The following is a 23,835-nucleotide window of genomic DNA, read 5'->3' on the forward strand; positions in this document are numbered from 1 at the left end:
TTGCTTCTCTCCTCAAAAACCTGTTTTTAAAATGAAATTTGTGATTCTAGATTTGCTTCTAAACACAACATGAAACTTCTTTCCCTGTTTTATTCCCCTCCCTCCCCAAGAGAGCGGTTTTGGTAGAGCAAGGGGATGGTAGGCAGACTGAAAGGGATTAGGGAGAAATGGCAGTGGCAGTGAAGAAATGGAGGCAGGCAATTAGACTCCACTTTAAAATGCGGAGGGTAAACGATAGGACAGAGAGATAAGACGCTAACTCAAGAGAGTAGAGGGTTAAGACAAAAAAGCGGTTTTTTGATGGGGAAAACCTGTGTTTGTTTGTAAGACAAGGAGCAGGAACCCATGAAGAAGGAATAATTGAAAGCTCAAGAGAGAGGGCATAAGAGTAATGAAACAAAATCTTGGAAAAACTAGGAAAATACAGGATCAAGGACACATAGTATGGGAGTGGTGTTTGAAAAGGGGAAGGACATTTCTTCCTCTGAGAAAAAAGACAAGGGGAAAATGATGGAAATTTTAGGGTGGACACAAAAGCTCATGTTCAGATACCTTTGATATTCCATTAAGAGACGAGGGAAGAGAAGTTAGTTCGAGGGCTGGAGGGAAATAGAGAAAGTGTGTGGAAGTTGTTCAGAGGAGAATGCTACGGAGAAGCACTGAGTTGAACGAAATGATTATTGAGAAGCAGTGAGGACACAAATGAAATGACAGTGGATCCAGTTAGCAGAGTTCCTTGAATTTTTCTGGCCACATATGAGTGTCAAGAATCTCTAACAACAGTTGAAACATTAGGGACACTGGTCTTCCCAAGAAGCTACAGAGCTTTTGGAAAGACCCAAGGATAAACAGAGCCACATAGAATCAAAATAGTAGAGCTGGGAGGGACACCTGGGAGACAGTGGGGCCCACATTTTGACCTCCACGCAGTGGGATGACTGGACAACCTGCTGGCAGTACTTGATGATAAAACAGTGGTCCCCTAAGAACTTGAAATTAAGAGAAATGAAAGTGTCTCTAACTTTTTTTATTTTGAAATCAATACACAACAGATCAGAACTGAAAGATGCATTGCCACCTTAATGATCAAAGTGGCTCCCAGGCCTGCTAGACCAGATGGTGTGGTCTGATTAAACATATTAACACATCTAAGGAATGTGTCAACCAGGCTGAAAAACAGAGACAAGGAGAGTACCATCCAAGAGAAAGAGCACCTTTGTCAGTGGACTTTGAGTTTCCTGGTCCCATCGGCAAGATCATCCCTAAAATGGAGTGAGGAGTGACAAGCGGGCTTTGCCTCATGCCACTCAACAGTTCAATCATCTGATTTGGTGCTGCCCTAGAGATATTCTCATAATGTGGCTTCCTTCAATTGTAGGTCTTTCTATAGGGAGATAATACACAAGCCTTGTGACATCAGTATTCTACTCACTGTGATAATTATTTTTTATTGTAAATGTATTACCTAGTGACCAGTTTTAAATATTAGTTATCTGAACTTGGCTAACATAACCTCTGAAAGCTAGATCACTGAGTGGGCTGATCATGGGTTTCTGAATCTGCAAAGCTGAAGTCAGACATAATTCACCGAAGTAAAGCCCCATCCTTCAAGTTTTCACGGGAGACCACAGGCTGGCCTTCCCTTGGTGAGAACCCAAGTCTTCACAGCGTTTTCTATTTTGAAACAAAAGTCGCTATGTAGCAGAGTGGACAGAGTCTGGTAAGGTTCACCCTTACTTGCTATATAGATGTCTTTGCAGGCCCTCCATGTGGCCCTGGATGATAGCGTCCCTTCCTGCAAAGGGAAAACGCCCTGTGGCTGGTAGGGCAATTCCAGTGCCAACATTGGATCAATATCATTGTGTGCAGCCTTTGAGGAGCCAGTAGTCAGCAGTTTTGTGTTTCTTTTGATTTTTTTGGTAAACCTCCAGGCTGATGACTCTAGATTGGGCATTTCTATCTCTGCAAGAACCCAGTTAGCATTTTGCAAGTAATACAGACAAGAGAAGCCATTCCTTCAAAATGCCCACACAAGCTGTGGTCCTGAAAGGTCTTCCAACCACAAGGTAGAAATTTCTCTCTGGGATCTGGGAGGTCTTGCCAGCTTGAAAAAACAACTGTTTGCCAGGCAGGTGGATTGCCTTGGGGAAGGGGTTCAGTTTTTCATCTTGAGTGCTGATACCTTTGTCCAGGACAGCTCTCTCCAAGACCTTTATCCTGCTAAGAGCTAAACACAGGGTGTTTAGTATTTTCTGAAAATGTGCATCCATCTAGACGTCCCCTCATTTTCTCCACCTCGAAACTTTCACACTGGAGTTTTTGTGTGTGTTACAGGGTCAGGTGTGGGAAGGAAGGGGATGAAGGGAAGGTTTTTTTTTTAAGATAAAAACTATGATTGATCTACCCAAGATTTTCTCTAGCTATGTAACAAGAAAAGGGATAAATGAGTACACTAATGGAAATACTTGAGTGTGGGTGGCTAGTGACAGGGTTGGCTGGGGTGACCCAGGCCAAGAGTGGGGATTAGACAGGAGGGTGTGAGGCTGATCAGGAGCTATGATACACGAAAAGGTGGAGGCTGAGACCCATTGCTCCAGAAGACAGTCAACAGAAATTAGACTCTAGGAAAGCAAGCAGGGAGCCTGGACTAAAAGATTTGGCTATTCGGGGGAGACGTGGAATAGTGAGAAAGCCAGCCGGTATGCCAGGGGCAGAGATATCCCTGGGCTTGGCTTTGAAGAGGTGGTATAACCAATAAACGCTGAACCCAGTGTAAAGTCTGATATGGGCTCTTCCGTGTATAGAAAGCCTGTTTTTCTTAATTAGGTCTATGTGATCAAAGACATTTTATTAAAAGCAAATTAATTTTGAGATAACGCGAACATTATAAAATATGACAATTAATGAATCAAGACAATATGAAGGAATTTTAAAACAAATTAAGACAGATTTTTGTTGTCATTGGGATTGGACCCAGGGACCAGGGTAGGGCAGGGTAGGTATATGAGGTGAGTTTGTGGTAGGGGGTGGGGTTTACGGTTGCTCCCTCCACCCTGCTGCTTCTGAGTCTTTAGAAAAGCTTTGGCATCCTTCTGACTCCCCCCTGGAAAGCTTGTGCTCTGGTCCCAGTGGAGCTTGATATCCAGGAGACAGGATCCTTGCAGGGATGGCTCCAGCCCAGGACAGGTTAGGAGCCAGAACTACTCCAGCATTTACCAACATAAAGCCTTATCAACAACCACCATCCGTACTCACTCGGGCCTCTCAGGTCCAGAGTTCTATTAGTCTTAACAGCACTCAGTTTTCCAAGAGTGCAGCATAACGGTTACAAACTAGACTACCTAGAATTGGACACTGGCTCCTGCACTGTGTCACTTAGAATAACAACACACAATAGCTTAAATAGTAAAAAAGGCAGAAGGTGAGGCACTTCCAGGGCTGTTTCCACAACTGAATGATGTGGTCAGGAACAGAGGCTCTTTTCAGCTTTCCATTCTGCCATCCCCAATGTGTTAGAGTGCTGTTCCCAGCCTCGTTGTCTCTTGATCACAAGATAGCTGCTGTGGCTCAAGTGTATTTGTGTGTGTGTGTGTGTGTGTGAAGAAGATTGGGCCTGAGCTAATATCTGTTGCCAGTCTTCCTCTTTTTGCTTGAGGAAGATTATCGCTGAGCTAACATCTGTGCCAATCTTCCTCTATTTTATGTGGGATGCCGTCACAGCATGGTCTGACAAGCAGTGCCAGGTCTGTATCCAGGATCCGAACCTGAGAACCCCAGGCTGCCAAAGCGGAGAGTGTGAACTTAACCACTATGCCACCAGGCCAGGCCCTGCTCAAGTGTATTTTTAATGACCAAAGCAGATAGGGAGTAAAAGAGAAGGGTTCTGTCTCATTGACAGGCTTTTTCTTTTCAGAAAGAAAAATATTTCTCAGAACCGTTTCCCTCCCCACACCTCTCAGCAAGCTGACTTCCCTGTACATCTGCCAGAACTGGATCACTCTAACTGCAAAAAAGTTTGAAAAGTAAACATATGCCATTTAAACCTCTGTCATGGGAAGCAACTGTATCTGCTATCTATTGCCACAATAATGCTGCATAACAAGTCACCCTAAAACTCAGTGTCCAAAAATAACAACTTATGAATCTGTGAGTTGACTGGACAGTTCTGCTGATCGGAGCCAGGCTCAGTCATCCTCGGCTGGCTGGCTCACATGTCTGCAGTCAGTTGGTTGGTGGGTTGGCCGGGGGCAGCCTGGTCAAGAACGGCTTCAGGTGGGATGACTGGGCTCAGCTCCCTGTGGCCTCTCATCCTCCAGCAGACTAGCCCAGGCTTGTTCCCATGGTGAAAGCAGGGGTTCAAAAGAGAAAGCAGAAGCATGCAAGGCCTAGGTACACACGCAGTCACTTCCAGCATATATACTGACCAAAGGGAGTCACAGGGCCAGCCCCAATTCAAGGGTCAGTGAAATAGACTTCGCCTCTCTGTGGGAAGAGTGGCAGTCATATTGCAAGGGATGTGGACACAGGTAAGGAAGAACTGGAGCCATTTCTACAGCCAATCTAACACAGTAACCAATAGAGTTTGCTGTGGGCTTTTATATGTATGACAACGGACAAGTTATTAACCTCTCAACCTCAATTTCTCCATCTGCAAAATGGGGATAGCAATAAAATCTAACTTATAGGATTGTTATAAGGATTATATACATATCAATCTATGTCAAAGGGCTTACAAGAATGTCTTCATTTAGTAAGTCACCATGTACTAACTAATGTTAGCCCTCATGAGTAGTGGCTATTAACTGAGCGTAGCAGCCCTGGTCTTAACTATCTTATGTACAGAGTCATAACTAACTATGAATTCTGATGCTTGGGACAAAGAGTGTGAATTTCACCCTCACATTTCCTCAAATTCCCACTTTTAATTCATGATACTGCTCACAGACTGGTTTTAGTGACAACATAGGCCTGTACTCTAATTTAACTAATTCATCTTGCTAACTAGGATCTACCTCAGTTATTCCCATCTACGTGAAAAGGGCTCAGGTGCTGTCAACATGTGACTATCACAAATATTAAAATTGCATTTTCATAAAGTAATTATTTCACTTTTTTTGTACCCTGTAAATTTGGAGGTCCCCAGGAGAAAGGCCTTGTTAGGCTGGCCCAAGTGGCCACACTGCCTTTAGGGTATGCTAAACAGAAGGGGTAAGGAGAAAAGGGAGAACATTTGCTGGGAGCATGACTTTGCCTGCAATCCCTCTGCTTCCCTGATAGTCAGAGCCCGAGCTCTAAGCGGAGGGCTGGGGTGAGCTCAGGCCAGCATAGCTATCTACTTACATCTCTGCTCCTCTAGGGCCAGATACATGAGGAAGCAGATGAATCCAGCACCCAGTGTGAATCAGACTCATTTGACTTTGACCCACAGTTAAGAGTACACTGTCTGCATAGTTTTCCAGAACTCAGTACTCACACACAGATGTGTACACATATGCGTATACTTTAGTCATACAACACACAAATATATGCACGTGTATAAAACAAACTAAAGGTTAATGAAACAACACTTACCTTTTGTACATGCAATGCCTTCTGGTACTTCCCCCTCTGTTGTACTGTCTTTTTATTTGTATTTTCATTTCATTGAAATACTGCTTATGACCAGTTAAATTGGTTGGGAAATACTGTTTGAATAACTATTTTGAAAAACACTGACTTACATGGGATAATGTAAAAAGCATTAAGCAAAGCTTCTCTCTTTCCAGAAGTTTTCTCTATTTCAAGACTTACCGAGAGGACAGTGTCAGAAGGTTCTGTGGCTGAAGCATTCTTGCACAGAGGTTAAGAGCAAGAAGTCTGTAGGGAAAATAACTGAGTTCAAAGTCTGCTCAGCCACTTGTTAATGATGTGATCCTGGAGGAGTTATTTAATTCCTTGTGTTTGGGTTTCTTCCTGAAAAAATGCGGATGATATTACCCCTTTATCACTGTTGTGACAATAAAAATAAGTCACTTGGCATAGTGCCTAGCACAGAGTAAGCTGGAAAAATATTATCTATTACTACTGCCTCAGGATGGGTTGTCAATCTTTAACACCCTGGTGAAGCTATTTGGTCCAACTTTTTTCGCATGGAGAGCTAGCTGGCAGGGTGGTGCAGGATGGAACACAAAAAAAGTTTTGGTTCAGAAAGGTTAGCACATCAGGGCAGCCCTAGACTGATCCAGCAGGAGAGGGACACTGAGGTAGGGGAGGGGAGCGGGTTCTACCAGCCAGGAGAGGTTCTCGAGAAAGACGTGGGTGCAGGTTGGAGGCTCATGTCTCCATGGACGTGTTTAGGTCTTTGATCTTGTGGGTCACTGAAGAAAGTGTTTTATAGGTCTCCATGAAGTAGATGTACATGCGCCTCTTTCTGCAAGAGTGACTCTGTAGAATATGTGATTGAACTTCTAACACGTGCATTGGAACCCAGGCTCTGGTGCTAACATTTGTGCAAATGAGAAAGAATGACCTCCCTCAGAAAGAGAGCCCTGCCCAGAGCACACAACCTAATGGACAAACTGAGGGCTAGATCCCAGCCCCCGTGGCTGGATGCCCTTGTGTAGTGCACAACCTGCTTAGTCATGCTCGGTGGCCCTGCTGGAACTCTACTAATTTAAAGTTACCTTTCAGGATGCCTCTTCCTGGATTGCCTTTAAACTCTGTGGGACATTCATTTACTATTCCCAGTGGTAGCAAATCCTTAACTGTTCAAGCTAAACTTGATTTGGGAAAGAGTCAAAATTATTTTGAACCCAGATGTGATGGCAATGAGAATGTGCCACTCAGATATCCTGCTGCTGAGAGTGTAATTGACTGATGGCTCTAGTTGCTGCCTCTTTCTACCATAATTTCACCATGAGGCTTCCAGACAATGACTGAGCATAGCAGGAAATCAAGGCAGGTTCTTTCCAGTAAAACATGGGACTCGAGGGCTCCCCATCAGCCTAGATGGACATTTCTTAGAACTATACTGCAGTCTAATATCTTCCCACCCAGGCCACCTTCCTTCCCTCTCTCCTTCCACAGGTATCAGACCTGCAATACAATCTCAGGCTCTTCCTTCCCTTCTTGTTTCCTCCTTTTCCCGGCACATCCAATACCTTCTTGGTACCTGCTTCTCAGTAGATCCAAACTACAGTACCAGGTTTAGTGAAAGAGGAGGGTGGTTAATCTATTTAATACTTAGGGCAAACACTAGAAGTGGTTATAAAATAAGTAAGATGAATTTTCTTGTGTAACTGATAAAAAGGGCTCAATGAATATTGGTTAACTATTGAATGAGTAAAAGTTTCTGAAATAAAATAATACCATCTTCTATAGTATGATAAATGTCTACTGGTTCAGGGGCTTTGAGTGGACCTCCGAGTTATTCTTGGAAATGACCAAAGAGATTCCTCAAATGTGCCTGTCTTGTTCTCAGTCTGCTCTGGCTCCAACTTCTTCACACCTGCCTGCAAAGCCACTTGGAAAAGTCCCACGACTACCATTGCCCATTCTGGGAACACCAAAGCCCAACTGTGCCCCAGGGGCCACTTCAAGATGTTCCACATCTTCTAATTCTCTTGAATCTGAACAGGGCTGAGTCATATGAAGAGGCCAAGGGAGAAGATGGGGAAGGGTGGTTTCCTCTCCAGCTCCATGCCACAGTCTTTACTGGGAGCTACCTGTAAGCATCTCGAGTCGCTAGGTAAGGGAAGTTTCATCAGATTCTGCTACTCTTGTCTTTTATTCACAAGGAGCTCAAAATGAGTCCAGGAGAACAGGTAGGAACAGGCCCTTCCACCCCAGCTAAAATTCTCTATTTCCATCCTCATCTAAACCCCCTTGGCCCTCTCTTGGTAACAAACAGCAAAACTAAAGATGCTATGAATACAAAATGGTATATTAACTATATTTTCTTATTTTTGTGTTCTTGGTGCACTGGCATATGGGGCCTTGCCGATCCTGGAGAAACTACCCCTCTCAGAGTTAGCTAATTCCCAGAGATAACAAATAACTCCCCTGAAAGCATGACTTTCATCCAATATCTCCAAATTTTGCCTCTAAAATGAAGGCAATTGCTGACAGACTTAAATCCGTTGAGAAGGCGTACATGAGATACTTTGTAAACAAAAGAGGGCTATTCAAATATAATAACCCAGCCAATCTAGACCCCATACCTACCAAGCTCTCATAGGTTGAGCCATTATCCTTCTGCCCTAATGACTCCAGGGTCAGGTACCTGGCAACTAGGGGCAGTCGCTACATCCCAGAGCGTGCTGAACTAGCCAATTCTAAACCTGCCTAGCGTGTTTACCCAGCCTTGCCCATTCCTTCCCAGAAAAACTACAAGAAAGTCTCTTGCCCATGCTTTCCCCTCATTCCTTCTGCCTCCTGAACAGCCCTGGTGGCTCCACATGTAGCCCTGCAAGGTATAGCATGCCCCCTCCTCTTGGGAACTGTGACAGACTATCCTTCCAATGACCATCACCTCCTGCTCTGTTTGTCTCACCATATCTGACTAATAACAAAACCCATATTTTAAAACAAATGGATATTTGGGAGATTTCGATATGAGGGCATCTACACTAGCAACAGCTAACGCCAAGTATTTTGTTATGTTTGAATAAGCCCTCTTTTGTTTACAAAGTATCTCATATACACCATCTCAACTGTTTTAATTCTATAAGCAATCTCTTCATTTTAGAGACAAAATTTGGAGCTGTTTGAACAATGGAAACATTATTAAAAGAAATGTGTATTTTTTATGAGGCCATGTGTGAGGTACAGGGGACAGAATACAGAGCATAAGCTCTGTAACATTGCTTTCAAAAGGTCTCAAAACACATACCAATAAAAACAACAATCACAGCCTCTAATACTTCCTGAGCACATCCTGTGTGCCAGGCACTGGTAGGTAATTTTCATATATTAACTCATTTAATCCTTGTGTCAATGCTGAGGTTGATACCCAAGGTACTAACTATTATTTGCCCTGTTTTACAGGCAATCTGAAATTGTTTGAAAATTTATTTCTGTCATACAATGTTAGAACTGCAAATAACTTTAGAGATCAACCCTCCCTCTTTTTCAGATGAAGGAAATACATTTACGTGTTCTACTCCACCTGAAGTTTTTATTTTTGAGCACACTCTCCAAATAAGGCATATGTACCCTGATTTTGCTAATAGTGAGTTCCGATTCCTGTGACCTCTAGCCCAGCTATGTCATATAAGGGAAGTGACACCTACTATAATAATCTCCAACCCCATAATCCATCATGCATACTTTGAAAGCACTAAAGGGAAATGTGTTACAATAACCAAACACACCTAGTGTATATCACAAAGCTTGCCTAAATATTTCCCATTTATGCTATTTTGAGAACTGGCTTCCAGCCCAGTTCCGACAACAGTGTTCCAGATTAAGTGGAAGGCCATGTGAGCACAGTAATTGAAAATACAATTTTACCCCCAAAGGGCTATTAGTTATGAGTTTACTTTCTTGTGTGTGTGAGAGCCCCTTTTGAGTATTAATGAAATATGGATTCGGCAATTGTCTCACTTACTGGAAAAAAACATGTGTCTTATTAGGTTTCCAGAAGACAAGAGTATGTTGCTTCTAATCAGCCTTCCCTCAGAAGATTCTGCAGAAGTTGGGCCCAGGAGCCCCTCCTTAGACTACCTCTCCCATAGCAACCGCCTCACTCTTGGCAAAGGCTCTTGACATCAGTTGTGTTAATAAGCTAAAGGTCCTAGACAACAGCAGTCACCACAGAACTGTCTCAAAGCCAGCTCAAGGGGCACTGGGAGCTCAGTTCCTGGGCACAATCCCACTATGTTTTTGAATTAGAGCCCTTGATGGCATAGCTCCGTTTTTGGGCATAGCCCATGTTGGGATCTAATCCATTGGTCAATGACTAACTGATGCATTCGTTTGGCTGGGATGTTCTGAGCAAGATGGTAATCAAATTTCAATAATTTGGATGAGTTCTGTCTTCTTTCCCACTTCTGTGTGCTTGTGTGCTTCTGAACCAAGTCTAAAACTTAAAGGAAAGGAGAATACTTGGGATATGGTATTTTCCAAGATTGAACAGCTGGCTTCGATCTATTAAATTGCAGTTTTAAGTTAATACACTCTATACTTCCTCTGTAAGTCAAGGAAAACAACAATGTACCAAAGAACTGGAAAGAAGGTTTTGGGGGTTCTTTTAAATTGTGCCCAAATGTTTCCAAGTCTAATTTTGAAGACAGAAAGGATCTTGGTCTAAAGTCACTGAGTGTGTATGCCAAGCAAATTCATTGACTTGTTTGGCATATTATCTGTGCTTTGGAGTCTCCAAATTAGAATTATTTACTGAATTAAATAGTTAGAACTTTGGTTGCAAACTGCAGCCATTCCATAACCCCATGAGAAGAAGCACCACATCATTTATGTTCATAATTCAATGTGTTGTCACAGTTATGGGTGAGTAACTGATCCATCTAGTCGTTCCTCTAGGTGTTCATTTCATCACTTTTTCCATTTAATAGTGAGGCCAAGAACATAACACTTGTCTGTGGTCAGACCCTTTACCTGCCTGCCCCAACTTTCATCTGAATCCGTAAGTTTAGGGGCCCAAAAAAAGGTAAATTCCAAGTAAACCCAGAAAATATCATTTATTAAGTTCCTCAAAGGTTGTGTGTATCTCAAGGAAGTCATCACAAAGCCTCCTTTGCTGACAGACAAGCTGCCTGGCAGAATGGATCAGCAGCATGTCAATAATTCTTTACTGAAACCCAACTACATACTCAACCCTAAGGGCCACACTAACTGGGATCAATATGGGAAGACAGTCACTATTCATTGTGAACTTTTTTCCATTTTGCTTTGCATTAGTTTTTAATTGTACAGACATGGCCACAATATGAACCTCCATTGCCTGGATCAGACGATGAATAACTAACTGCCTTAACTGGGAAGAAATCCCAGATCCCAGATCCTTGTTCCCTCTCCGCTTCTACCCCAAGAGAAGGCTGTGCTTCCTTCCAGTGAGCAGCCCAACACAATTTAGCAATGGCCTTTCCTGCATTTTCTGGTAGGGAATATGGAAAAGAATATATAAGGAAAATGTGTGTGTGTGTGTGTAAAATGGATTTTTTTTTTCTCAAATGATTTTTCTATCTCTGAGCTTCCAGGATAGAATAGTACTAATCATTCCAACTTTATTTATTTGCTGGGGTTTAGGACTCCTCTACAAATTGGAGCTTCAAGGCCTATCCCCAACAAGTTTTTATTTTATTGAGGTATAATTGATATATAACATTATATAAATTTCAGGTGTACAACGTAATGATTTGATATTGTATACACTGCTAAAGGAGCACCACACTAAGTCTAGTTTCCATCTGTCACCATACAAAGTTACAAATTTTTTTCTTTTTCTTGTGGTGAGAACTTTTAAGATATACTCTCTTGGAACTTTCAAAAATGCACCACAATGTTATTGACTACAGTCACCATGCTGTACATTACATCCCCATGACTTACCTATTTTATAACTGGAAGTTTGTACCTCTTGACCCCATTCACCCATTTTGCATACCCCCCAACCCCCCTTAGTTTTTCTGCCAATGAGCTTCAAAGGAATCAAACAGAATGAGTGCATCCTTGAAGGAGGAATTTACTTCTTTGCCGTTAATTCTATAATTGTTCAGAATAAAGATGTGGTGGACAGACACTAAAAGGAAAGTTTATTTAGTCTAAAAATGAGAAGACAGAGAGAAGAAATATAATACCAATCTGGAGGTAGATCAGATGAGGATTAGCAGCTGCTCTGTCTCCTTTGATGAAAGGGCTTAACCAACAGCAGGAGGAATTGAAGATACATCTTAGGGAAAACTTCCTGACCCTTTAAGTCCTGGCAATGTCTCATCAACAGGGATTGCCCAGTGTACCTCTAGATTTTTTTTAGTGTGATGTTGTCTTTGTAAATTCACTTTTTTATTGTTGTTATTCATTCTAAAATAGAGAAGTTTCAGACTTTTATGTTTTTTCTTCATTACTCAAGTAATGCATGTTAATTGGAGAAAAAAAGCAGAAAATAATGATGAGCAATGAGAAAAAAATCATCTGTAATTCCGTCATCCAGAGATAAGCACCATGATCATTCTGGGGCATGTGTTTTCAGCATTCTTCTCTGGGAGACTAGTTAAGTAAATGCTGGTACAGTCATAAAGTGTAGCTGCTAAGAATGATACGTACATGATGCACTGACATTGGGCCTTGGCCTCGGTGTTTATCCAAAACTCTGGTCTTTGATTTCATCTCTGGCTTTGGCCTTGGCAAGTGCAAGAGCTGAATGCCAACTTCCTCACCAATGGACAACCTTGAACTCATGCAGGTTCAGTGATCGTGTGGTGGAACAGACAACCATCACATCTAGCTGACAACAATGTCAGTAATTTGAACAGAACAATCTGATTTTGAGCTGATATCTGAATATTCACCTAAAAATATCCATGAGAATTTTAGATTCAACCTGGAGGAAAAATCTCTATATTCTTTATGTGCTTTATATATTGAAATTCTAATAATTGGATTACAAATATTGCAAGTATGTAGATATAGATATCTACCAAAAAAGCTGCAATAATTAAGAATGATCATAAAATTTAATAATTTTCTGTACTAAAATGATTATTGGAAACTTTCAAAAGGTTAAATAAATAAGGAAATAGTTTTCAAATGTTAAACTATTAATACAATATTAATATAGAATAAACTAATGGAAATATTAATAGAGAATGAATTAGCTGGATAACTTAGGAAGATCATGATATCCTTTATGAACCAAAGCGTGTGTATAAAAATTTAAATAATAATAAAAGGCAGACCAATATTCAGCTGTTTATTTCTATTTGACCATGATTTTTTTAAGAAAAAGTTCTGTTTTGGAATTCTTCGCTTTTTTTTAAGGTGAATTAAAACTATTGTGTAAACTCTGTAACCTTAAAATTTCACAGGGAGAAAAAGTTCCCAAATTACGGACCATAACACCCATAATAAACCACCTTTTCCTCCACACAATAAGAACTAAAAAAGTATAAATCATAGAATAAGTTGTTAGAGAAAAATGGGCACATGTAACATATTTTGTTTTCACTAATCAATTCCAAAATTACAAACTTTATAAGAATTCTCAAAGAAGGCAATTCCTTATAATATTTAAGCTTATAGAACTATCATTTTAAATAAAAACCTTGTTGAAATTATTGCTATAGCTACATGTCCTTTTGGCAGCCAAAGATAAAGGGTTTCTGAGATTTGCTAACGTTATGAATCTTGGGTAAATAGTTCCTTCTAGAAAACACACTGTTGAAACCTTTGCCTGAGTTATATTCTGCTGTGCACAAATGGCTGGTGACATTATTAAATGTGCCAGTTGAAAGCAGCCCTTTTTTTAGTATTGAAATGTGCAGAATAGTGGTTGAAAAAACTGTCTGGCAATTGCCAGCTCTGAGAAACTACAACAATGTTCCTAGAGTATAATAAAAAATTTTCAGATTTTCACTATTAAATATTAACAATGAAACTATGATAATAATTGAGACATTTGCATAAAATCCTAGATTTATTCTTATAGTCCTGAAATGCTTTCAGTAATCATGACATTTGACTATAGCTTTTGCTTCAGCAGAATACATATTTTCATTCTCAGCCATTTGTCCCAAACATATGAGTATTATATGGGTGAGACAGAGAGATGTGTGTCTGTTAAAACACCTTCAATTGCATGAAACAGATATCCCCACCCCAACTGGCTTTTAGAAAATGGGAAGAGGAAGAGAAATTATTGACTCACACATCTGAAGAGTTTGAAGTGGTGCATCATACTTGCTTCATACAAGGCTTTATCCAAGGCTCAAGGATGTGAAGTGCACCTGCTTTCTCTCTCACCATTTCCCCTCTTTACTTCCTAGCTCCATTTAGCTCCATCCTCAGCCTCCCTCTTTATGGTGCAAAGATGGCTGCCAACAGCTCCTGAAGCCACTTCTTTCCACATTAGCATTCAGATAAGAAGCAGGACAGTCTCTGCTCAAGTAGTTCCCAACAAAAGTCATGAAGTACATCCTGCTAGATGTGTGCTTATATGATATGCTCACTTCTGCAACATCACTGTAGCCAGGAGGATAACACACCATTATTTGCTTAAATCAACCAGCTGTCATCCCCAGAGGTGGGGAAAGGTCAATGCGGAAGTGGTGGTTTCCCAAAAAAAGTTAAGGGAGACTGTGACCAAGAACTAGGAGAAATTGATGTTGGCCAGCAAAAAATAGATGTTAACCACAACATGGAACATGCTTTCCATTGTTGAATAAGATATGATCATACATAGAGCTCAATCCCAATTTTGATGTATAGACTTTGATGCAAACGTCTTTGGCTTCACTTATTTAGCTAATCCTCTCTTATTGGTTCTATAGTTGTTTGCACCATTTCACTATTAGAATCAATCCTTCAACTAGCACAATTGTACGTAAATTCTTGCACATGTGTAAGATGATATTCTTAGAATAAATTCCTAAAAATTCAATTGCTGAATCAAAAAATACTCACAATTTAAGGTTTTTACACATCTTGCCAAATTGCCTTCCCCAAAAGTTATACTTCTAGCAGTAGGATATAGCAATGCCAGTTTCCCATAACCTACCTCACCAATAAATGATATCGTTCACCAAAACAATAGGCGAAAATAACATTGTTTAAACATGTAACTTTTTGAGCTCTACTAAATATGGAATTATTCTGACATCAGTTATCCACTGATATTTAATTTTTTATCCAATTATTCTGACATCAGTTATCCACTGATATTTAATTTTTTATCCATTAATATCTGATTAGCTGTCTGTTGATATCCTAGCTCATTTCTCACTTGGCTGTTCATCTTTACATATTAAAAACAGTAAATTTTTGTCTGTCATATGTTGTAATTTTTTCTCATTTGTCATTTTCTTTTTCACTTTGTTTATGGTGGAGTTTAGTTATTTGTTTATTTGTGGGTTTTCCATATAAAAGCTCAACATTTTGATGTAAGCAAAATTATAAAATATTTCATTTTTTTAAGTATTTGATTTCTTCTTTTTTTTTTTTTTCTTTGTTTGAGGAAGGCGGGCCCTGAGGTAAGATCCATGCCCATCTTCCTCTACTTTATATATGGGATGCCTGCCACAGCATGGCTTGATGAGTGGTGCATAGGTCTGCACTGGGAATCCAAACCAGCAAACCCTGGGCCAACCAAGTGGAACGCACAAACTTAACCACTGCGCCACTGGGCTGGTCCTTAAAATATTTCTTTTGAGATTGCTGTCTTAAATGTCCTTTTGAGAAATAACCTTCTCCATCCCAATTACTTCAATTTTTAATTACATTTTCTTCCAGTATATTTATTGTTTTACATTTTACTTTTAAATTCTTAATTCATCTAGAATTTACTTTCTTGAAAGATATAAGGTCAGGTGATAAATTCATTTTTTTCTAAGTGGCTAAATAGGATTCCTAATGGAGATGTTGCATAGCCTAGTGGTTAAGAAAGCTGGTTTTGAAGCCAGACTGGTGGGTTTTTGGCCTTTGAAAGTTACGCATCTTTTCTGTGTCTCATCTACAAAATAGGGATGAAAATAATGGTACCTACCTCACAGGGTGGGCTTAAGGGTGATGGGTTAAAGCACATGAAGGATTAGAACATTGCCCAGAGCCTAGCAAATGATAGGCATTGTTGTTATTACTATGTATTGAAAGATCTGTCATTTCTCCTCTTGAGATATTACCTTAGTGAAGCACTAAATACTTATCTATATGTGAATCTGTTTCTAGAATTTTAATTTTCTTCTGTTGATCAGTTTGTGTCCTTTTGCCTCTGCTGATTTTTAAAGGGGTTCATATCAATATTTCTGGAATCAGCAGAATGAACTTGCGACTTCTTAGGATGTCTGGTTTCTTGTCCTTAAAAGTGCTAGGAGTCATTTCATTCCTACGTTTCTCATGTCAATTTTGCACCAATGAGCTCTCATCACCAAGCTCTATGGATATCATCTTGTGGTTCTTCAACTTATTCTGTCTCAGCTTGACCACTTACTGGCTGTGTAAACTTGGGCAAGTTACCTGAACTCTCCACCTCAATTGCTTCATTTGTAAAGTGGGGGTAATAATAGTCATGACCCACAGGACTCCTGTGAGCATCAAATGAGATAATGATGCAAAGCACACAGTACAGTGTACATAATAATCCCAAAATAATTGTTAGTTACTAATTTATCTTAATTATTACTTTTGCTATATCATAAGACACAAAAGTCTCTCCGTTATTGAAGGACCTAGGAATCATTGACATGAGTAATCAGGATATAAGGGATACAGAGAAAAGGAGGCCAATGTGATTTTTCAAATAAAGTTATAATTGCTTCCAAGTTAACATATAATTAATAGCATCCAATATAATACCTTTGTGCATAGCAGGTGTTCAAAAAAATTGAACTAGTGAACATAAAGAAATCACATTATCTTTCTATCTATGCAGTGCTGAGGATTTCATGTGACATGAATACTGAGAAAGAAAAACCTGACTAGTAATGCTCCTCAAGAAGTGTGAATCAATTTAGCATTAAGATTCTTGTTCAAGGCTTCTGTTACATCTTTTTCCCTATGATCACATGTTTGCACACATGCAGAAGAGAGAGAGTAAAAAGAGAAAAAATGCTTAGGAACTAGTAGTCAGAGCAATAATTCCATTTTCTTTAGACCTATTTTCTTTGGAAACATATCTTACCACAGAGCAATTTTTCTCTTCTATAATCTATGTAACATGCATTCACATATGTGCATGTGCACACACATACACACACAATCCACAAACAGGCATTTCTTGACATTTTAAACCATTCCAGATTGGCTCAATTCCAGTTAATCATATCAAAATGTCAAGAAAATTAAGTATTAAAGATACAATCTGGTCTTTCTTGAACTTATTTACTTATTTTTTAAAACAAAAATAGATATGGCAGGGAGGAGCTAACTGTTTCTTTCCTTTCAGCAGACAGTCTAATTACATCTTCTTGCTTTTACTCAAGCAATATCTTTCGTCATGTGTAAAAAGACAGAGAGGCCAAGGATCTCAAAATTATATGAAAGAGGGTGGGCCTACGTGTGCTATTTTTCCATGAGGTTTCAAGTGCTAGGAAAAGTCTACTGATAGAGATACTTGTGAGTCTCTCAATTCTGAGCCACTTGGGGGTGCTTGGGGGTGAGATGCTATGCCAAAGAATTATTAGGAACAAAAACATTAAAATCACTCCCATGTGATTGCGAAACTCAATCTTCTTGACTTTTGAAGGAGAGATGTTTCCTTTACAATTCCACCATTTTCAATGCCAGTAATTGCACACTGGATCAAAAGACTGATGAGGAATGGAATTGGAAACTTGGAGATAATTTAAGAATAGCTTAGGTAACTAGACCCAGTCTTTGAAGAACTCTATGGAGGAGGTCTTAAATGATCTTAAGTCTTGACCACAATTCCTTGGACACCACCACAGAAAAAGAAAACACCACTTATGTTTACATGGCATCTGAAAACTCAACTATGTCAGCTTGAGTCGATTTTTACATCCATTTTCACAAGTAATTTAAGTTGCTAATTAATTGACAAATGTTCAATTCCCATCCACTCTAGTTATCTAGGTCAAGAGAAATAAACATGCCAATGCAATCAGTAAAGAAAGGATTAGAGAATTCCTTTATTGCTCTGCAAGAGAGTCCTTTGTTCTAGTGAACCAAATAACACACCTATCATGGTCAACTCAGATTTCAAAAGTAGGTGTACTTCCTCCTTAATATGTAGCCGTATGGTTTAAATCTGATTTAGACAAACTCCTGAAGTCCAAGGACCTTCTTCCAAAGATTTTAGAAAACAAAATAGAGAGAGAGATGATGACGATGATAGATAGTTAGATAGACAGATAGATAGATGACAGATAGATAGATAGATAGATAGATAGATAGATAGATAGATAGATCATAGGAACCACCTAAAGAATAGACCTCAGGATAAACAAATAAAATATACTTGTTTTCTCCAAATTCACTAATTTGTTATTCACTCTTTCCACACATTTTATTAAATCTCAGTCACTGTTCTAGGCATTGGGGATGAAATGGTGATCCAGAAAACAAGTATTTTTCTCTGCTCTCATTAGAGATTTTAATCTAATGGAGGATGTTGCCAATAGTTAGTAATTCTATAATCAAATACAAAACTCTTCACTGGGTCAAGTGACTACAAATAAGAGAAAAACAGATAGGAGGATCTGAAAAAGCCAGAAAGGTCTGGGAAGTTTTCTCTGAGAAGTGACACTTGACGTACTATCTGAAAGGGGAAGAAGACAGGCATTAACTAGGTAAAAAGAGAAAGGAAGACCATCCCAGGTAGAGGGATCAGCATGTGCAAAGGTTCTATGGTGGGAGAAAACAAAGAGAGTAGGGATTAAAAGAAAGCTAGTGGAACATTGGGAAAAGGGGGTAGGGTGCAAGATAGATCTGGAGAGGCCATGCTGAGTTTTGTCTGCACCTTAAAAGCAGTGGGAAGCCATTGAAAGAATTTAAGCAGGAGGATGACGTGGCGAGAGTTACATTTTTGTAACCATCAGTCTGGATGCGATGTAGGGCCTGAATTAGAGATAGCCCAGTGGGGCAATGGGGAAACCAGCTAGAAAATCAGGAATAAGCTATTGGTGTCATTTGGCCATAAAGGTAGCTTAGATCAGGATGGTTCCAGTGGAGACAGATTGAAGGAAAAGTCTTAACTTAGATTTGAAGGAAAAGGGCATATGAAGTAAGCTTATGCAGTAAAACTAACTTCTTTTGGTGGGGGAGGGAGGGTTTAAACAACAGTAAGACTTTACAAAGCCAAATACTGCTCATGACTCAGGCAACCGGCATTCTAAATCTAAATAAGTCTAAATCCAGAATTGTGACTACTTTATGTTGCTCTGAGGCTTACACTTGCCTCCCAGAACTAATCTAAGACAAAACTCTAAGATAGGAGTCCCACTTCTGGTTAAGATGTAGAAAGGCATAAAGATGATCACTTTCATCATAACAAAAAAAATTAAAAGATTAACTAAAAATTATATTTTTCTTTAAAGTCATCAAAGCTTACTAACACACACAAGAAATTTAAATAGGCTAATTCCAGAGAGAGACACGCTCTTTAAAGAAGAGCAAAAAGTGGTGATTATTTTCACACTTGGGATAAATTGCCTAGCCTGAGTTCAGGCAGGTAGACTTGACAGAGACAGAAGGAATTTGCTGGAATGAGGAGAAATCCGCTGAACTATTAACAATAGTGTGGGCTATCCTGAAATATTGGAATCTAGAAGAGTCTCAAACACAAAAATACATCTCTCAGAACACCAGTTCTCCCCCATGTGGATTTTCCTGAGTCAGCAGCAGTTGGGGCAGAGCTGTGAGGAAGAGCGAGATCTTCTAGTCCCTTGTGCTGCTTAGCTTCCAGAGCTTTTCTGGAATTGAATCTGGAGGTGAAATTAAACTAACTAAAACAGCAACCAAATCCCCTTCTAGTTCAAATCTCAAATCAGCCCTGTAAATGTGAAGCAAGAAGCTACGGTTTAAGCTGAAAAGCCAAGAGATCTCCATAATCTCGTTGGCAAGAGGTAAACTGAAACTAATTAAAGTTGTACCTCAGCCCCAGATCAGCTAAACTCATGATAGGATCTAGATAAAAATCCCCTTCCCAAGCTTCTGGACAGAGGAAAGGGAAGGCCCTCTCTGGGAAAAACAAAAGAAAAATACACACTCTAGTTCAGCTCCTATTATTCTTTCAAAATGTCTGATATACAATAAAAAAATTATGAGGCATGCAAAGAAGAATGAAAATGTGACCTACAATCAAAAAAAGAAAACAGTTGGGCCAGCCCTGGTGACCTAATGGTTAGATTCGGTGCTTCACTTTGGCAGCCCGGGTTTGGTTCCCAGGCATGGACCTACACCACTCATCAGTGGCTATGCTGTGGTGGTGGCTCACACACAAAAAGAGGAAGATTGACAATAGACGTTAGCTCAGGGTGAAACTTCCTCAGCAAAAAAAAAAACAAAAAAAAAGTCAGTAGAGGCAGACCCACTGATGACCACATGCTGCAATCAGTAGTCAAGATCTCTAAAATAACTATTTTAAGTATTTTAAATAATTACATTAACTATATTAAAAATGGACAGGATTGAGGCCTGCTGGGTGGTGTAGTGGTTAAGTTCACACGTTCTGCTTCGGTGGCCCAGGGTTTGTGAGTTTGGATCCCAGGTGCAGACCTAAACACTGCTCATCATGCTGTGGCAGCACCCCACACACAAAATAGAGGAAGACTGGCACAGATGTTAGCTCAGGGACAATCTTCCTCAAGCCAAATAGGAAGACTGACAACAGATGTTAGTTCAAGGCCATTCTTCCTCATAAAAAACTCAAATGAAATAAAGTAAAAATGGACAGGATGGATGAACAGACAGAAATTTCATCAGAGAAACTAAAGCTCTAAAGAAGACTCTACAAGAAATTCTAGAATAAAAAAATTCATCTGAAATGAATGCAATGAATAAGCTTAAAAGCAGACTGGAACAAATGAATGATCAGTGAACTCAAAGATAGGTCAATAGAAAATAGTCAAGGTAAAGTACAGAAAGAAAAAAGAATTAAAATACTGAACACAGTGTCAGAGATATGTGGGTTAATATCAAATGATCTAACATACATGTAACTAGAACTCTCAGAGTATATTCTCTCCACAAAATGGAATCCAATTATAAGTCAATAATAAATTCATAACTAGAAAAACCCTCAACTATTTAGAAATTAGGTCACATACTTCTAAATAATCCTTGGGTTGAAGAAAAATTGAAATAGAATTTAATAAAATACTGTGTACTGAATGATAATGAAAACACAAATATCAAAATTCGTGAGATGTAGCTGAAATAGTGCTTAGAGGAAAAATGATAGCTTTAAATGCATATATCAGAAAAAATGATTTAAAACAAAGAATAAAAGGCATGAAGATTGATGAGGAAGAAATAAACTATCTTTGTTTCAGACAATAGAATCACTTATGCAGAAAATCCAAGGAATCAACAAAGAAACTACTAGGACTATTGAGTGAATTTAGCAGTGTCACAAGATGCAATAGCAATATACAAAAATCAATTTTTATATATTTGTATATCCTAGCGACAAAGAAAATAGAAAATGAAATTTGTAAAAGATCATTTATAATAGCATGAAATATCTAAAAATAATTTTTTAAATACATGCACAAGTCCTCTATACTTGTAAACTACAGAAACATTTTGAAAGAAATTCTAAATAAATGGAGAGATATCAAGGATTGGAGGATTCATTATTGTTAAGATATCCATTCTCCCAAAATTAACCTATAGATTAAACATAATCCCAATCTAAATCCTAGCAGGTATTTTTTTTCTTTGCAGATTTTAGGACTTATTATAAAGTTGCATTAATTAAGATAGTGTGTTGGCATGAGGAAAAGCAAATAGAAAATGAAAAAGAACAGAGTCAATAAATAGACCCATATACATATAATCAATAGATTTTCAACAAAATTCAATGTAATTCAGTGGAGAAATAGCAATGGTGCTATAATATCAACTGGTGCCAGAACAAATGGATAGCTGTGTGAGAAAAAAATAATGTTGATTCTCTACATTATAGCATGAAAAACTATATATTTTTGAGGGGGATGGCCACAGATCTAAATGCAAAAAACAAAATTCTAAAGCTTCTAGGAAAAAATGCTAAAGAATATCTTCATGACTGAGATTGTCAAATATTTTTTTAGTCAGGATGCAAAAGGTATTAACCAAGAGAAAAAAATGATGTTTAATTTTTTCTAAATTAAAAGCTTCTACTCATAAAAGACTCTATTAAGAAAGTGAAAAAAGGCAAGCTACTGACTATAAGAAAATATTCATAATACATATATATAAAAAGAGATTCATTTCCAGAATATATAAAAAGTTCTATTAATTAATAATTTAAAAATAACCCAATTTAAAAGAGGAAAAAAATTTAAATAGATATTTCCCAAGAAAAGGTACAAGCTTATCCAATAAGCATATGAAAAGGTGGTTAACATCATAAGTTATCAGGGAAATATAAATTAAAACCATAAAGAGATACCACTATCTGGCTAAAATTAAAAAGTAGCCGTGTCAAGCGTTGATGAGGACGTGAAGCAGCTGGAACACCCACACACTGCTGTGGGAGTGGAAAAAACATCATCAATCTGGAAAACAGTTTGGCAGGTTTTGATAAAGCTCAACATACCCTACCTTCTGACACAACAATTCCCCACCTAGGAACGTACTTAGGAGAAATGAAAGCACATGTGCACCAAAAGACTTGTGTACAAATGTTCATAGCACCTTAATTCATAATTGTCAAAAAAGTCAATAAACCAGATGTCCATCAAAAAGAGAAAGAATAAGTATATTGTAGTGTGTTTATACAATGGACTTCCAGTCAGTAACAAAAATGAAGTAAAGATACATGCAACAATATGGATGAACACACTGAGTAGCAGAAGCTAGACACAAAAGACTACATACTATCTGAATCCATTTATACTAAGTCCAAGAACAGGCAAAGCTAATATATGGTGCTAAAAATCAGAACAGTGGTTGTCTCTGGGGCAATGAAGGAATAGACATCTTTCACTCTGATGAAAATTAATGGTAACACAGGAATACATATACCCATCAAAAGCCATTGAACTGTACACTTAGATCTGTGCATTTTGTTGTATGTAAATTATTTCCTCAATAAAGGAAAGAGGAAAAAATAATCATGAAAACAAGCATAGTTAACCACATTAAAAACACACAGATACACTAAACTGTAGGTTCTATTCTCTATCCCTAATATTGAATTTATTATAAAAACATGACTTCACAAGGCAAGGGAAAAGAACAAAGAAAGTAATATAAAATTAAGTAAAATTAAAGTTTTGCTTAAAAACAGACACACATAGAACAGGATTCTTCAAGAGATAAATTTTACACAATCTGAGAGATTCTCCCTTGAGCAATCTGACTACGTTTACTGTCAGAACCAGCTCGAGGGGAATTTCTTACATTTTTATCAGAGGAAAAACCAGTTTCAGTGATCATCCTCAAAGACAATGAGTGGCAGCCTGTGGGAAAGAGCCAAGCTGTGGAGCCAGGCGAACCTCAACTCAAAGCCTGTCAGTGCCTGTGAGTTGCTCTGTCTTGCTTGGGCTGTAATCCTTGACTCTCCAGTCCTCAATTTCTTCATCAGGTAAATGGAGAAAGGATTGTTATAAACATTAAAGAAGATAACATATGGGAAGCACTTAGTGCCTGGCAGGTAAGCCACTCTCCTAATTAGTTGCTGTAATTATTATTAATGGTGAGGAGATAGCCTGCGGGAAGGTGGTAGAAGTAGAAAGGATCTGAAGTCCTCAGGAGGGATGTGTTGGGTTTGCTGAGAACTAACATCAGTGTCACCTTTGCTGAGTGTTTGACCCTCAGTGGGTATTTTTGGTATTAATGGAACCACCATAGCCTACCTCATTTGATGGCTCCAGAGATCTCATTCTAGGTTACCCCTTAACATCCAAAAAACAAAACACACACGCAAACAACAATAGGGTTCAGAATGGCTATCTGGGTTTTCCAAAAGCTGGACGTGGTTTAACATACAGTTTTTAAGGATAATAGAAAATGTACCACCAG

This window comes from Equus przewalskii, chromosome 20, assembly GCF_037783145.1.
Source record: "Equus przewalskii isolate Varuska chromosome 20, EquPr2, whole genome shotgun sequence".
Classification (NCBI taxonomy): Eukaryota; Metazoa; Chordata; class Mammalia; order Perissodactyla; family Equidae; genus Equus; species Equus przewalskii.